At 44.3% G+C, this 15,463-nt stretch overlaps 1 protein-coding gene across 1 annotated transcript in view; it reads right to left on the reverse strand.

Moving 5' to 3' along the window:
• Positions 1–3,454, reverse strand: part of GGT1 (gamma-glutamyltransferase 1) — a 118,292-nt gene extending 114,838 nt beyond the window's left edge. Inside the window, exon 1 of the mRNA XM_040416415.1 lies at positions 3,336–3,454. The gene's annotated coding sequence lies outside the window, so the exon portion shown is untranslated. The remainder of the gene's footprint in view (positions 1–3,335) is intronic.
• Positions 3,455–15,463: the final 12,009 nt, after the last annotated feature.

A 15,463-nucleotide genomic window follows, 5' to 3' on the forward strand; every position in this document is an offset into this window, starting at 1 on the left:
TCACGCAACGCATAAGTGATGCGTGAAAATCATCGCTCATCTGAACAGCCCCATTGAAATGAATGGGTCCAGATTCAGTGCTGGTGCAATGCGTTCACCTACCGCATTGCACCCGCGCGGAAATCTCGCCCGTGTGAACGCAGCCTAAAGGAAGGATTTATACTTCTGGCTTTGGCTGAGAATCGGCTGTGTTTAGCCCTGGTATGTTAGCATTTAGCATTACAGCTTCTCACAAATGTCCCATCATCTAAGTGTCCAGGTCTCATATTTACTGCTTATGTCAAGGTTCCAGTGTCCATGCCCAGTCTCTTTATTAGCTGTTTGCTCTGACTATTCACCATTGTATCCAGCTGTTCTTTAATTAGTCCCTGATTAAGTTAAATTCAGCCCCTCCTCTATTGTTCACACCTAGAAGTGTAAATGTAAGGCTTTAGTTCTTCTGAGACATTGGTCTTCACCCAAAAAGCAAACTTAGGCTATTTTCACACTTGCGGCAGTGTGATCCGGCAAGCAGTTCCGTCGTCGGAACTGCCTGCCGGATCTGCCGATCTGGATGTGACTGAAAGCATTTGAGGATGCCGGAAAAGAAAAACTCTAGTGTGAAAGTACCCTTACTAAGTGCCCAAAATCAAATTATACCAGAATTGTAACTAATGAAATATACACTGCAAACAATGTTTCTGCTTTCTACAACTATTACTCCTATTTTCCTGCACTGCCGAAAACCCCTGCACCCAGCAAGGAACTTCTCATCTCTCCCTCCATCTGACCTCCTGCTCATATCTGTTCCTTAAGATAAAACCTTCCTCTCTAGAGGGCATTGTAAGAATGATAGAGACAGAAAAACCTGCGAATGTAAAATGAGCCACTGTATCACACCTAATAGGATTAGATACGCAGCTCAGCAGGCAGTATCACGCATGCCAGGATTAGATACACAGACCAGCAGACAGTTTCACACAGAATAGGATTAGATACACAGCTCAGCAGGCAGTATCATATGATTGAATTAGATACACAGCTCAGCAGAAATTATCACACACGACAGGATTAGATATACATCTTAGCAAAACATATCACACATGATAGAATTAGATACGCAGCTCAGCAGAAAGTATCACACATGATAGGATTAGATACACAGCTCAGCAGGCAGTATCACACACAATAGGCTTAGATACATGACTCTACAGACCATATCACACAGAATAGGATTAGATACACAGCTCAGCAGGCAGTATCACACGTAATGGGATTAGATACGCATTTTAGCAGACTGTATCACACAGAATAGGATTAGATACACAGTTCAGCAGGCAGTATCACACGTAATGGGATTAGATACGCATCTTAGCAGACCGTATCACACAGAATAGGATTAGATACACAGTTCAGCAGGCAGTATCACACATGATATGATTAGATACACAGCTCAGCAGGCAGTATCACACACAATAGGCTTAGATACATGACTCTACAGACAGTATCACACAGAATAGGATTAGATACACAGCTCAGCAGGCAGAATCACACACGATAGGCTCAGATACACGACTCTGCAGACAGTATCACACATGATAGGATTAGATACACATCTTAGCAAAACGTATCACACATGATTGGATTAGATACGCAGCTTAGCAGACAGTATCACACAAGGTAGAATTACAGAGGTACATGACTCTACAGACAGTATCACACAGAATAGGATTAGATACACAGCTCAGCAGGCAGAATCATACACAATAGGCTTAGATATACAACTCTGCAGACAGTATCACACATGATAGGATTAGATACGCAGCTAAATAGACAGTATCTCACATGATATGATTACATACACCACTAAGCAGGCAGTATCACAGATGATATTTGGATTCTGGATTTAGTGTTCCTTTATTCTCATGTGTTTGACTTTCGCACATTTAATATTCTCAATAGATCTCACCAAATCTAGCTAGGTCTGCCGCTAAATATCTCCTATTTGAGGCTAGCTTCTCTGCAGCTTAAACAATAAGCTACATGTGGATCACTCACCGCCCAGTGGTTGTGAGGTGTATTGCAGCTTTTTAGAGTTTAGTTACAGTCTCGCGATATGATGTTTTTCTGTCAGGACAAAATTGACACCACTTCCAGTTTGGAGATCAGGTAAGAGAGAGGACTCATCTGTACTTTACAAATACATTGCACTGATCAAAGCTGCAATATGTGAATAAGTTTTGTTTTTTTTTGTGAAAATTGTGCTGTTTTTCATGCAGAATTAATCTAAAGAGAATGGAAGTATAAAGCAGTAACTTATACTTCTCTTTCCTGCTGGACTCACCGTTGTGGGATTCTTCCGGAAAAAAAAAAAAAATACGCCCCTCCCCGTGCTATTAGGCCAACTGCACACGTTGCGGAATATGTACGGTTTTTCGTGCAGAAAAAATACAGCGTATTATAGTACCACAAAGTGTATAAGATTACACTAATCTCATGTACACTTTGCAGATTTCTTCCATTCAGAAATTGGCCTGCGGCGCAGGTTTCAAATTTAATAGCATGTCAATTATGTTTGTGGTTTTAGCTGCGGATTTAATCTGTTTCAATGAAAGGGCAAGATCTTCGGCAAAACCGCATCAAATCCACACCAAAAACCGCAATTAGACATTGAAGAATTTGGTGCAGATATGCAGCAGAAACGCACATAAATCCACCCGGAAATTGGTGGGGATCTTATGTGCGTTCGACCGCATTCATGTGCAGGTGGCTTTATTATGGAATGGCATATGTAACTATTAGTGTTGAGCAAACTTGTGTTTCAAGTTTGGCGTACAAGGTTCGGGTTATCTAAGAATTCTGTTGTGGATTCTGCTAACACCGACCATAATTTAGCGGAAGCGGAATCCATAATGGAATTCTTAGATAACCCGAACCTTGTACGCCGAACTTGAAACCACAAGTTCGTTTAACACTAGTAACTATACAATGACATACTACATGACTAGACGACACTAGCTAGCCCTGCGCATATAACATGTGGCTAATGGAAGATTACTGCAAGGAGGGGTAGTCAGAACCTCCACATAGGGGAGAAGCACAGAAATCATAGACGTGCAGCCAGCTACAGATGGGAAGAGCCGAAAGTTTCCAAGTTTTATGATTCATTTAACTTCACATAAGATTTGTTCAGAGTAAATAGTCGGGAGATTACTAATACTACTCATGGAGACAGTCCGACTCTCCTACAACTAGGAGGAAAGTCCAGCACTGACTGCTCTGAGGGTGCATTAGAAAGCATCAGTATAATGGGGTCTCTCTCTCATCTCCTTTCCCCCACCAGTACAGGCTCTTACCTTCTACTTGTGATCCCAGGCAAGAGGTAAGTGTGACAAGTACTCCTCAGGAGGATTCTTAAACGGTCAGGGGCTGGTTGTTAGAGGAGGAGACAGGGCAGGGAAAGCACAGACCTTTCTCCACACTGCACAAACCACCTGATACCATGTACAGGGAAGGAACAACCTGCAAAGTGACACATTCATTATACAACTCATCAAATTCAGGATTTAAACCTCCTCTTAAGGCCTCATGCACACTACTGTATGTATTTTGCGGCCCGCAAAAAAAAAAAACGGATCCTCAAAAAATACAGATGACGTCCGTGTGCATTCCGTATTTTGCGGAACGGATCGGCTGGCCTCTAATAGAACAGTCCTATTCTTGTCCGTAATGCGGACAATAATAGGACATGTTCTATTTTTTTGCTAAACGGAAATACAGACATACGGAAACGGAATGCACACAGAGTAATTTCAGTTTTTTTTGCGGACCCATTGAAATGATTGGTTCCGTATATGGTCCGCAAAAAAAAATGGAATGGACATGGAAAGAAAATACGTTGATGTGCGTGGGGCCTAAAAGGTGTAGTCAAACCCAGAGTGGATTCTGGTGCAGGCATTTTCTGTATGTGTACATGAGATATTTTTTTTTAACTCTCAGGATGGAATTATGCTCTGTAAAATCTGCAATGTATCTGTTAGGCCTCTTGCACAATGCACACGACAGTATGCCCTCCGTGAGCGGGCCATATGTCCCGGAGCGTCATTGATCGTGCGCACGGGAGCACACAGCATCATAGATTACAATGGTGCTGTGCACGTCGGGAAGCCTGCGGTGCTATTGTCCTGCTTCCGCCTAGCAGTGTTGCCAGTGACATTACCGGCACTAATGGGCGGGCTTTAGCGCTGCCCTGACTGCGCCTAGCAGTGTAAAAATGTCCTTGCCCTGCACAATCCAGTGCAGGGCAAGGGATAGCATTGACGCATAAAATGTTCCAATGCTCATGTCAGAGGGACTGCCTTGGCGAAAAATGGGATATATCCGGGCAGGGCCGTTTCTTGGGCCGGGGCGATGTCAGAAGGGGGGCGCCGGCAGGGCACAGCAGGAGATGAGCGCTGTGCTTCCATTGTGGAAGCGCTCACTCATCTCCAAAGTCATCTCATCTGTATCGCCGTCCTCAGGACGGCGATACAAATGTCTGTGCTGCGGCAGGGCAGGGAGAGGTGTGTCCCCTCCCTGTTCCTCTGATAGGCTGCCGGCCTAGTGCTGGCAGCCTATCAGAGGCCGATGCAGGCGGCGCGATGACGTCATCGCGCCGCCTGAGCCAGCGAGGGACACAGGCCGAAAGAGGCCTGCATCGCATCCTGGAGGAGGTAAGTATAAGTTTATTTATTTTTTATATGTAAAAATTACAATACTGGCACAGACATAAGGGGGGCTGCTGGCACAGACATAAGGGGGGCTACTGGCACATAAGGGATAAGGGGGGCTACTGGCACATAAGGGATAAGGGGGGCTACTGGCACATAAGGGATAAGGGGGGCTACTGGCACTTGATAGGGGGGCTACTGGCACATGATAGGGGGGCTACTGGCACAGACATTAGGGGGGCTACTGGCACAGACATTAGGGGGGCTACTGGCACATGATAGGGGGCTGCTGGCACAGACATAAGGGGGGCTGCTGGCACAGACATAAGGGGGGCTACTGGCACTTGATAGGGGGGCTACTGGCACTTGATAGGGGGGCTACTGGCACATGATAGGGGGGCTACTGGCACATGATAGGGGGGCTACTGGCACATGATAGGGGGGCTACTGGCACAGACATTAGGGGGGCTGCTTTCACAGACAGGGGGGCTGCTGGCACAGACAGGGGGGCTGCTGGCACAGACATAAGGGGGGCTGCTGGCACAGACATAAGGGGGGCTGCTGGCACAGACATAAGGGGGGCTGCTGGCACAGACATAAGGGGGGCTGCTGACACATACATAAGGGGGGCTGCTGGCACAGACATAAGGGGGGCTGCTGGCACAGACATAAGGGGGGCTGCTGGCACAGACATAAGGGGGGGCTGCTGGCACATAAGGGGGGCTACCGACACATAAGGGGGGCTACTGACACATAAGGGGGGGCTACTGACACATAAGGGGGGGCTACTAGCACATGATAGGGGGGCTACTGGCACATGATAGGGGGGCTACTGGCACATGATAGGGGGGCTACTGGCACATGATAGGGGGGGCCCTCTGGCTACTGGCACATGATGGTGGGGGGGCTCTTATTACTGGCACATGATTGGGGGCACATCTTACTGGCACATGATTAGGGGGCATCTATGGGGGCACATCTTACTGGCACATGATTGGGGGCATCTATTGGGGCACTTATTACTGGCACATTATTGGGTGGCACTATAGGGGCATCTACAGAGGCTAAAAAGAAGGGGTATTTTATATGGGGGCTCTGTATAGGGGCATTTTATACTGGGACACATTATGGTGGGTACTATGCGTAAGGGGGGAGAGGAGCACTATGGGGTCATCTACGGGGGCACTGAGAAGGGGTATTTTATATTGGCACATTATGGGAACATTAGCTCAACTGGGGGCATTACAAGGGGGTATGTTTTGCACATTATAAAGAGAATTATTTCTACTGGGGGGGCATTATGGTGGGCTTTATTACTCCCCCATGGTATGACCCCCTAGTAGCAGCACCAGCCTCTCCCTTCTCTGCTATACCTCTGCCCTTTCTCCAAATCCTTATTATGAAATCTTTCTCATTAGGATTAAGCACAACATCAGCTCCACCGAGCCCCCGGCCAAAGTGTGGAAGTGGCGTCCGAGATCCCCAAGGACCAAGCCAAGTAATTGTAAGTTTTCATGTGAAATATGTTTGTTATACACATATAGCATACACTGTGCCCCACAATATACCGCTACACTGTGCCGCACAATATACAGTATACCTCTACACTGTGCCCCACAATATACAGTATACCTCTACACTGTGCCCCACAATATACAGTATACCTCTACACTGTGCCCCACAATATACAGTATACCGCTACACTGTGCCCCACAATATACAGTATACCGCTACACTGTGTAGGGGTTATACTGTTTATTGTACAGCATGGCACAGAGGTTATATTGTCCGGCATGGTGTATCCTCCATACATTTTATGTACAGTATACAGTAATCCGCCTTGCCATCTATGCTTTGAATCTGGTTTTATATGTTACTTGGTTTTTGTACATTTACTTGCCGTGTGCTAGTTGAGACCTGCTGTGATTGGGTTTTAGTTAGTTATTAAATGCTAACATGACGTTTTTTGGTTTTGCACATTATTGATGATTGTATTTCATGACTACTCTTCTAAGGGTATTGCCTTCCTTTATACTGCAGTTCTCCTGTACCACTCTGTGTAAAATAAAACGATTTGATACATATGCAAATTATCCTGAGATGAGTCCTGTACATGAGATGATTCAGGGACAGGACTCATCTCAGTTAAATTTGCATATGTATCAAATCGTTTTTTTTACACAATAAAAGCACACAGAGCTATGGGGACTGGGTATTGCGGATGTGCTAGTGGCCATCTAGCAACCCATGTCCTCAGCTCTATACACAAAATCCCGGTGACAGGTTCCCTTTAAGCATAAAATATATATATATATATATATATATATATATATATATATAGTGTGAGACGGTTGCAAGTACTCTTCTGATATGAGTTTTTTTGACACTCGCCCTGAGAGAAATTTTACCTAGAAACTGCACTGTGTCCGGGTTCAGCTCTGAACCCAGACAACCCCTTTAAAGCGGTTGTTTCACTTCAGTGCAAGACACTTACTAATGTATTGTGATTGTCCATATTGCTTCTTTCGCTGGCTGGATTCCATACCTCCCAACTTTTGAAAAGAAGAAAGAGGGACACTCTGCCCAAAACATAGCTATGAACCTAATCCCACCCAGTCCTCTAAATGCCCCCACATAGTAATTATTCCCCTTTATGCTACCACACAGTAGTTATGCCCAGATATGTGGCCCCTTCACAGTAGCTATGGCCAGATATGTTGAATAATCAAATGTATGTAGTGGCTCACCTGTCATGATTTCTGGACTAAGGTGCTCTGTTACAAAGGCTTACCCTAAAAGCCTCTAAAAAAAGAATATATACTAATAGGTGGTTAACATACACTGTACCATTCGGGGCTGTATTAAAAATGTAATATTTTTAATCATAACAATGAAGACTCATTTTAACAATGAAGACTCATCATGTCCATTAAGCCTCATTCACATGTCAGTGTTCCACGGACGTGTGCTGTCCGTGTTCTTCACGGACAGCACACGTCCCGATTCTTTTTAATGTGTGTATTCGGACATCAGTGTTTTAGCACGGTCCGTGTTTTCAGCACGGATGTATGCTCTATTTTGTCTGTGTTCACGGATCCATCACGTCCATTATAGTCTATAGGTCCGTTAAAACCACGGATGCAACACGGATAGCATCCATGTTGCATCCGTGTTTCACGGATCATTAGGAAGAGATGCTTTGAAAATTATTTTTCAGCTGTTCAGTGTCAGTGAAACACGGATGGTACACGGACAGAAAGAAACGGACACACGGACCAAACACGGATCCTTCACGGATGCATCACTGACCACCTGCTCAAGGATTTGATCACGGACGTGTGAATGAGGCTTAATACATATAATATGCTGTTTCATATATAGTAACATAGTATATAAGGCCGAAAAACGACATTTGTCCATCCAGTTCGGCCTGTTAACCTGCAAGTTGATCCAGAGGAAGGCAAAAAAAAAAACCTGTGAGGTAGAAGCAAATTTTCTTCACTTTAGGGGGGAAAAAAATTCCTTCCTGACTCCAAACGGGCAATCAGAATAACTCCCTGGATCAATGACCCCTCTCTAGTATCTATAGCCTGTAATATTATTACGCTGCAGAAATACATCCAGGCCCCTCTTGAACTCTTTTAGTGAACTCACCATCACCACCTCCTCAGGCAGAGAGTTCCATAGTCTCACTGCTCTTACCGTAAAGAATCCTCTTCTATGTTTGTGTACAAACCTTCTTTCCTCCAGACGCAGAGGATGTCCCCTCGTCACAGTCCTGGAGATAAATAGATGATGGGAGAGATCTCTGTATATATTTATACATAGTAATTAGATCTTTCCTCTGTCGTCTTTTTTCTAAAGTGAATAACCCTAATTTTGATAATCTTTCAGGGTACTGTAGTCCCCCATTCCAGTCATTACTTTAGTTGCCCTCCTCTGTACCCTCTCCAGCTCTGCTATGTCTGCCTTGTTCACATGAGACCAGAACTGTACACAGTACTCCATGTGTGGTCTGACTAATGATTTGTAAAGTGGCAGGACTATGTTCTCATCACGGGCATCTATGCCCCTTCTGATGCAAACCATTATCTTATTGGCCTTGGCAGCAGCTGCCTGACACAGGTTTTTACAGCTTAGTTTGCTGTCCACTAAAATTCCTAGATCCTTTTCCATGTCAGTGTTACCCAGTGTTTTACCATTTAGTATGTACAGGTGACTTGCATTATTCCTTCCCATGTGCATAACCTTACATTTGTCAGTGTTAAACCTCATCTGCCACTTATCTGCCCAAGCCTCCAATCTATCCAGATCCCTCTGTAGTAGTATACTGTCCTCTTCCGTGTCAATTACCTTACACAGTTTAGTGTCATCTGCAAAAATTGATATTTTACTATGCAAGCCTTCTACCAGATCATTAATACATATATTGAAGAGAATAGGGCCCAATACTGACCCCTGAGGTACTCCACTAGTGACAGGGACCCAATCTGAGTGTGTACTGTTAATAACCACCCTCTGTTTTCTGTCACTGAGCCAGTTACTTACCCACATACAGACATTTTCTCCCAGTCCAAGCATTCTCATTTTATATACTAACCGTTTATGCGGTACAGTGTCAAATGCTTTAGAGAAGTCCAGATATATGACATCAATGCATGGGTACCATCCATGTGGCTGCTGCAGACAGATGCAGACTAATTGAACTTGAATGGGTCCGTGATCTGACTGCACCACTGAAGAATAGAACTTTGTTATTTTTTTGTGTTGCGGAGGCACGAACAGAAAACCACGGAAGCACTCAGTTATGCTTCTGTGGGGTCCCGTGCCTCCATTGTGCACCGCACCTTCTGGATTGCGGACCCATTCAAGTGAATGGGTCTGCATCCGTCATGTGGTGCACAAAGAGCCAGTTGTGTGCATGTGTCCTTATTGTACAGACAGTGTGTAGTGACCTTGCAAAAGAAAGCCCTGTGCCAGGGCTAATTGGTTGGCCCCTGCGACTCCTAAGGCCTCTTTCACACGAGCGTGTTCGGATAAGGTCCGGATGCGTTGCAGCAAACTAACGCGAGTAGGTACCCAATTGCAGTCAGTTTTGACTGCGATTGCGTTCCGTTGTTCAGTTTTTATCGCGTGGGGTGCAATGTGTTTTGCACGCGCGTGATAAAAAACTGACTGTGGTACCCAGACCCGAACTTCTTCACAGAAGTTCAGGTTCGGTGTTGTGTAGATGTTATTATTTTCCCTTATAACATGGTTATAAGGGAAAATAATAGCATTCTGAATACAGAATGCTAAGTAAAATAGGAGGGGTTAAAAATAATAATAATAATAATAATAATAATAATAATAATATAACTCACCTTAATCCACTTGTTCGCACAGCCGGCATCTCTTCTGTCTTCTTTTTTGAAGAATAGGACCTTTGATGACATCACTGCGTTCATCACATGGTCCATCACATGATCCATCACCATGGTGATGGATCATGTGATGGACCATGTGATGAGCGTAGTGACGTCATCAAAGGTCCTTTTCCTCACAGATGAAGACAGAAGAGATGCCGGCTGCACGAACAAGTGGATTAAGGCGAGTTAAATTATTTATTTTTTTAACCCCCCATCAGTATTTCAGAATTTAAAGTGGAACCACGGGCAGCATGAAATAGGCTCCCTAGTTACAAACTGTTAAGGCCTCTTTCACATGGCCGTTGTCCCGCCGTGCCCGTGCTGCGGTCCGCAATGCACAGGCCTCGACCGCGGGCCACCCGCATGCGGATCGCGGACCCATTCACTTGAATGGGGTCAGTGATCCGTCCGTTCCGCAAAAAGATAGAACAAGTTCTATCTTTTTGCAGAACTGAAGCACGGAACGGAACCCCATGGAAGCACTTCGTAGTGCTTCCTTTCCGTGGTTCTGTTCCGCACCGCATCTTCTGATTTGCAGACCCATTCAAGTGAATGGGTCCACATCCGTGATGCAGAATTCACACGGCCGGTGCCCCGTGTATTGTGGGTCGCAATACGACAACGGCGGGACAACGGGCGTCTGAAAGAGGCCTAAGGTTGGGTTCACATCACTGTTTCGTTATGGTGTAGAACTTTTTTTCCTGTCTAAAATAATGGATCTCAGGTGGAAATGGCTAGAACGGATGCAAAATGTGCATAACTGAGCATAACGGAAGCTTAAAATACAGGATATGGGTGGGGGGTTCTGTTTTTTCCTGATGGATCAGAAGAACGTGAAATGAAAGTGATTAGTCACATTTGTTACAGCTGCATTTTTTTTTGTGTTTTTATTTATTTATTTTTTTTGCTGTAAAAGCTCCTGATGTTAGCTGAAGGTCAATGGAAAATATAAAATATGAAACACACACACAAATTTGTATGGCGTTTTTATTCATTAGGCTTTTTTGTTTCCCTTTCTTGCTTCTTTTAAAAAATGCAGCATGCTGGAGCGCTGAAATGTATTCCGGGGAAAATGCCATGAAGTAAATACTAGTAGTAAGACACACTGATCCAGATTTACTAATGTATCGGTGCCAAAATTCTGTCTAAAACCTGGCACTATGAATTTAGAGCACCAAGGATTGCTACACTTTTACAACATGCGCCGAGTGGTGGATCTTAGCTGAAAAGGCGCAGAGGTTTGTGGGAAAGGGGGACAAATTAACGTGTGCTATTTTTGCAACAAAATTGCACCACAATTCTGGTGTAAAAATTCTGTCTCAAAGTAAGTCATCCAGTAGTTGGTACAGAGTCAGAGAAACGAGTCTCTCCCTGCACCACATGTATCATCCAAACTGAGCCCCGGTGATAAATCTGGTGCAGGTCTGGACAGTCAGTCTAAGCTTCCGACATCTACAGGATTACTAAATCTCTGCAAAAAGACACCAAGAAAACAGCCACAAAAACCGCAGCAAAAATAAAATAAAAAATCTGGCAAAAACACCAAACAAGAAATAAAAACTCAAACCCTTAGAGCTCATGCACACAAACGTATTTTCTTTCAGTTTTTTTTGTGGACCATATGCGGAAGCATTCATTTCAATGGGTCCGCAAAAAAAATGGGAGTTACTCTGTGTGCATTCCGTATGTCCATATTTCTGCTCCGCCAAAAAAATAGAACATGTTCTATTTTTTTGCATTGCGAAAGGGATAACGGACCCATTTAAGTTGAATGGGTCTGGATCCATCTGCGGCCACGTACGGATGGTGCCCGTGCAAATTGTGGTCCCAAATGTACGAAACGGCCTGCAAACGTTCGTGTGCAGGAGGCCTAAGACACTGAATTCCTTGGGCAGGCACCAGCCAGCCAATCAAGCAGATCAGGGCATACCGGTAGATCAGCCAAGCTCCTCCACATTTCTGCAGCATTTGAGTGTAAAACATCCCCCCCCTTGGTAATTTACCTTGTGGCGCTCGTTTAAGTGTTTTTCTTGTTAGCAGGGTTTACTGCTTTCAATCTCTTGAAGTCACAGCTGGCAGTTGGTTGAAGATGAGGTGGTGGAGCTGAGGGGCGGACTTTCCCAGCGGGAGTGGCGGTTGGCATACCGTTTAGTTCCTCCTTGGTTATGATTACAGCGTTTGGAGAACAACTCGGTTAAAATTAATCATTCCAATAAAGCTGTGACCGACCCTCATCCAATAAATGGGTTTTGTTTATGCATTCGAGGAGTGCCGTGTCCTTATTTAACTGGGAAGTTGAAGAAGGTCATTGTGTTCTCTGCAGTCTAACCACGGAGCCTGTTGTATTTTATGCTGCCTGTGGTTCCCTTTAGGTCGGTGCAATGTACAGAATATTTCTCTGTTGTCATATAGGCAAGTTTTACTGTATGTGCTACACGTCTGAGATCATTCAGTCGCATAAAAAGTAAAACCTGTTACAGTTGACAAGAATCTCCCCTGACTTAGGCCCCATGCACGCGGCCGTTGTTTGGGTCCGCATCCAAGCCGCCGTTTTGGCGGCTTGGATGCGGACCCATTGACTTCAATGTGGCCGCAAAAGATGCGGACAGCACTCCGTGTGCTGTCCGCATCCGTGGCTCCGTTCCGCGGCCCCGTTAAAAAAATATAACATGTCCTATTCTTGTCCGCGCTTTGCGGACAAGAATAGGCATTTATATTGACGGCCGCCCGTTCCGCAAATTGCGGAAGGCACGCGGGCGGCTTCCGTTTTTTGTGGATCAACGGTTTGCGGACCGCAAAAAACGGAATGGTCGTGTGCATGAGGCCTAAGGCCCATAGAAATAAGTGGGTCTGTGTGCCATCCACAAAAAATGTGGATTGGGCACAGATTCAAAATATGGTAGTGTGCATGAGGCCTAATTTTCCCTCAGACCCCTCTGACAGCTGTTTATCTCCCTGGGGATCACAGATAGGCCATTGTTAAAGTATTTCCAATCCTTCACCTGCCAGGCTTTGCAACTTACTAAAGTACTTGCAATACTTTCTCTGTCTTGAACTAGACTAGAGAGTAGTCATGATACTGCGCTGTCTGTGGGGATTGGATTTCCTCTGACATCACGACCAGGCCTCCCATGATCCCTTCTGTCAGAATCCCCGCCCAAATGGTCATGATGTCAAACCCATGTGATCCTGGAATGGGCTGGTTGACGCTCTAAATCCATCAGCAGGGTCGGCCCAGTCCACTGCTTGTCATATCAAAGTTGTGTGGGAGAAAACAGCAAGGGGATGATGGAGGGTATAGTGTGATTCCTGACCTATTCCTTTCAATGGGTCTGTGTACATGAGCGTTTTTTTTCGTGCCTCAGTTCTGCGTTGCGTGAGAATTGCAGGATGTTTTATATTTTTCACGCAGCTCTGGCCCCATAGAAGTAATGCCTCATTCACACGTCAGTGTTTTGGTCACTGATTAGGAGCCAAAACCAGGTGTGGAGCCTCCACAGACATAAGGTATAAGGCCTCTTGCACACGAAGGTTCATTTTTTTCCGTTTCCGTTCAGTTTTTGTGGATTCTGTTTGCAGTCCGTATGCGGAACAATTCATTTCAATGGTTCCGCAAATAAAGCAGAATGTACTCCGTATGCTTTGCCGTTTCCTTATTTCCGTATATCTGTTCCGCTGAAAGACAGAACTTGTCCTATTATTGCCCGCAAATAATGATCCATTCAAGTCAATGGGTCTGCAAAAAATATGGAATGCTGTCCGCATCCGTTGCTCTGTTCCGTGGCCCCGCAAAAAAAATATAGCATGTCCTATTCTTGTCTGTTTTGCGGACAAGAATAGGCATTTCTACAATGGGCCGTTCGTTCCGTTCCGCAAATTGCAGAAGGCACACAGGCGGCTTCTGTTTTTTGCGGACCGCAAAAAACGGAACGGTTGTGTGCATGAGGCCTAAGGGAAAGATCTGTACCTGCTCTGTATTTAGAGCCACACCTGGTTTTCACTCAAAATCACTGATGGAAATCACTGACCAAAATACTGACGTGTGAATGAGGCATAAATGGGTCTTCAGTGAAAAACGCATTGCATCCGGATGTAATCGATGTAATGTGTTTTTCACTGATGATTGCTAGGAGATGTTGTTTGTAAACCTTCAGTTTTTAGTTTTTTTTCACGAGCATGAAAAACGCATCAAACGCTGCAGATTCAAAAAATATTTTGAGAAGTTGCTTTCAGGAAAAGGGAGTAGAAAATGTCCTAAAGATATCTGTGGTCTGACATAAGGACAGTCTGAACATCTTATCATATACCGAGCAGGCATATTCTATCATGCCCTATACGCTATTTGGCAGAGAGCCATTATGCAAGCGATTTATCAAAACTGGTGTAAAGTAGAACTGGCTTAGTTGCCAATAGCAACCAATCAGATGCCACCTTTAATTTTTCAGAGCTCCTTTGGAAAATGAAAGGATCTATCTGAGTGGTTGCTATGGGCAACTAAGTCAGCTTTCCTTTACACCAGTTTTGATAAGTCCCCCCCCCCCATGTGTCCTGTGTTATAAAATTCCACTCCTGCTTCAATTAACTCCATTTCACATAAGCAAGTAACACGCATTGGACTCGCAGCGTGTGTCAGCGAGAGAAGCCGTCCTGACCTCCCAGCGCTGACCGGTCACATAACATTAGATTGATTTATGATGTCATGTAACCTTTACAGTTCTGGAATCTATTGGATAAGACTGACCGCACCATATTCTGACCCCCATAACTTTTATAGTTCCAGTACGCCATTTGCCGTATTGGAAAAATATTTTTATATGTTAATTGTATATGCGTTTTTGGGTGCGGTGATGCCCATGATATTTAATTTTTATTATTTATGTATTTTTTTTATTCTAAGAATAGGGGGGGTGATTTAAAAAAATTCTCAAAAAAAAAACATTGTTTTTTTTTACATTTTTCTTCTTTTTCTGTTCTGATGGAGCAGAAGAATGGAAAAATAATGGTAAAGTGAACTCTCCCTAACCGGCATAAAAAGCCAATCTTTGATAAATTATATTCCCAATGGAGATTTTGCAGACTGCAAAATACATACAGTTGTGTGCATGGAGCATCGCTTTGTGCTTCATTGTGCATACTCATTGGGTAGGGCTAGTGGAATCACAAGGTTCAGCTTAGTTTTATCTGCTGTATAGTAGTTACTGCCATGACTGTATTGCCCATTGTACTTTGGCCAATTGATCCAGCTTCCTTATAATGTAAATTGCTTCCTGATGGTCATTTGCATGTTATTAAAAATGGGAAATCCGCAATGTATAATTGATATTGTAGTAAAAAGATGAAATGAAGGTGCCTAAAATGGAACATTTG

This window comes from Bufo bufo, chromosome 2, assembly GCF_905171765.1.
Source record: "Bufo bufo chromosome 2, aBufBuf1.1, whole genome shotgun sequence".
NCBI classification, from domain to species: Eukaryota; Metazoa; Chordata; class Amphibia; order Anura; family Bufonidae; genus Bufo; species Bufo bufo.